Below are 2,939 nucleotides of genomic sequence, written 5' to 3'. Positions count from 1 at the left end.
GCGGAGACCCGCTGATGACACCCGTGGGACAGGTAGGGCGGACGCGCGCCCCCTACCTGTTTTGCAAAACTACGTTTTAAAACGTTTTTTTTGCGCAGCCGTGCCGCCCTGCAAACGTACATATGCAGTGGCTGGGGCTGAAGAGGTTAACCACTTCCCTCCTGGCCAACAGCCGAATGGTGGCCAGGAAAACGCTCTAGATTGCAGCGGCGCGATCTGTCACTGGCAGTGTACCTCGGACACGGCCTATGACAGATCTGAGTACCGGCCCCCATTGCCGTTACCATGTGACTTGCTGTGACCAATCACAGCAGGTCACATAACAGTGGTATACATTGGATGGCTTCATTCATGCCATCCATTGTATACTAGTGTCTAGCTGTGAATGGTCCCAGAGATCACATGCACATGTCATGTGATTAGCTGTGGCCAAATCACAGCTAAGCACAAAAAAAAAAACCCTGAATGAATCGATGTCATTCAGGTAAATGCTTGCTTATAGCAAAGTAGTTCTTTGCTATAAGCAAATTGTGTAAAAAAAAAAAAAATACTGATCACTTCCCCAAAGTAGTACAATGTTACTATGGTAACATTGTACTATTTTGGACATAGTGAAATATGAAAAAAAAAAAATCATAGAAAAACAAAAAACGGGGTGTGTCCAAGATGGCGCCGGGAGCAGACGCTCCTTTCTGAAGCTCCGGCACCCTGATCCTCCATCCGCTGCCATCCGGGGTATGGAGGCTGCCCGCAGCGGATCCCCGGTTACCCGGACTCCATCTGGCACCTGAGGAGGGGTGTCGAGCCGTTCTGCCCCTTCCCTGAGCATCTGGGGCGCGGGGCGGATTGAGGCCTACCGCGGCGTGTGAAGCCGCGGTGTTTCCTAGATCCGCGGCTGGAGCGGATCGCCGTCGCGGCCGGACCGCCGCCCTATCGCCCTGCCTGCCAACCCCTGGAGTCCCCTGGAGTCAGGTCAGCTGTTGGGGCAGGTTGGGTGGGCTCCTGGTGGCCTGTACAGCGTCCCTGCAGGATCCCAGCAGGCTGCTGGAGGTCTGGCCTGCTGCAGGAGCGGTGCTGGCTGGGAGAAGGCATCCTCCTGCATAGTCCCCTTCCCCAGTAGATAAATCAGGGGTGTCTGGAATATCTTTTGGCAATCTACACAGTCTGCACACCTGGCTTATATAGCATAATCATCTATAATTTATTGACTATAACATTATGCTGAACCTTCTGTGAATACCTCCCCGGTGGGGGACACGTACATGAACCAAGGGGGAAAATGTCAGAGTGACCTCCTTGGGCCGTGCCACCGCGGCGTTCTTCTCGGCCATTGGGCTTCTACACCCTAACATTACGCTTCAATAGTCTGGGGGTGCCTTGGTAATCAGTGGACCGCTTTCGGAAATGCACCGCACTCCCCGCACAAAGCTTAAACACTGGGCCAAACAGCAATCCCCTTTACAGGGCCACATTGCCAAGTTGATACCTAGCCCGCCTGAGCCTGATGATAATACTCAACTTCCAGGGGACCCTGAGTCTGATGGCGATAGTCAGCGGCAATTTTCGTCGGGGATGGTTGACCCTCTTGAACATCATCCCGAAGCTTTACTACACAAATTTCGTGCTATAGTGCGAGAGGAGATTACTGCTGCCTCACGTAAATTGTCTTCTGATCTGGCCAGAGGCCTAAAAGAGCTGGGTCTCCGCGCCCACCAATTGGAACAACGTATGGATCTGGCAACTACAGTCCTGGAGGGTCACGAACAAGAAGTGGAGGACCTACATGCTGAGCTGGATACTTTGAAAGATAAGTTGGAGGATGCTGAGAATAGAGCTTGCAGGGATAATCTCCGTATCCGAGGAATCCCGGAGACAATCGCTGATTTGCAGGGCACTGCAACTGCCCTTTTTTAGGAGCTGGCCCCTGAGATTCCTCTGGAACGCCTGGAGTTTGATCGTATCCATAGAGCTTTAGCACCCAAGCCCACGGAGGGTCCTCCCAGGGACATTATTATTAAATTTCACTTCTATCGCACTAAGGAACGTCTACTGCAGGCAGCTCGGAATCGTTCGGCTTTGGAGTTTCAAGGTCATTCTGTCCATCTGTTCGCGGATCTGTCCCCAGTCACGATTGCCAAACATCGCACCCTGAGACCTTATCTTCGGATTCTTCAGTCAGCTGATATCAAGTACAGATGGGGCTTCCCTTTCAAGCTTTCATTTACCTTTCGAGGTCGTCAATTTCAAGCCTCTACGCCAGCGGATCTCCGGCGTCACTTTCGGGAGCTCAACTTGGAATTGCCACAATCCCAGAATGAGGAGACTTTAATAGCTACGCGTCATCAAAATTCCCAGTCCTTGCATAAATCTCCTCCTAGTCAGAGCAGTTCACAGGCTCTTCGATCCCTACAGGCCCAGCGCTTTCAGGAAATCTCAGTGACCTGATGTTTAGTAGCTGGCCGCCAGTATGTAGCTTAGTCCCACGTGGTTATTTTTTCTTCGCTGCCACTTTCTGGACTTGAATTCAGATTTGTTCAGGGATTTCATATTTCCGTGTGTCATATCTCTTCCAATCAAGAGCGGATGTTAATTTTCTCTGTATTGATTGGTTGAGATCTTTATTGTCCTGCGAGTTTTGGATTGCCTAATCATAGGTGTATTAGCCTTAGTTGTAATGTTTATATATTTTATATCAATGCCGAGTTGTTCCGGTGGATGGTCGTGTCCCCCTCCGAGCTGGCTAGCGGTCTGGTCTTCTGCTCCGCCCGCTACCTAGCCTTTGTGTGGGTGTTTTACCCACAGGTGATTATTATAATGTTTGAATCATTCTCTACGATTTACAGATATCTTGCTTGTATATTAGAGGTCTTCTTGTCCTCTCCTTTCTTCTTAGTTTCTTTCTCTTTGTCCTTTGTCATGTATGTCTTGTGTTTTTGCAA

The sequence above is a fragment of the Staurois parvus genome, unplaced genomic scaffold (genome assembly GCF_062004578.1).
Source record: "Staurois parvus isolate SC_StPar_1 unplaced genomic scaffold, SC_StPar_1.0 ptg000982l, whole genome shotgun sequence".
Classification (NCBI taxonomy): domain Eukaryota; kingdom Metazoa; phylum Chordata; class Amphibia; order Anura; family Ranidae; genus Staurois; species Staurois parvus.
This window is presented reverse-complemented; position numbering follows the sequence as displayed.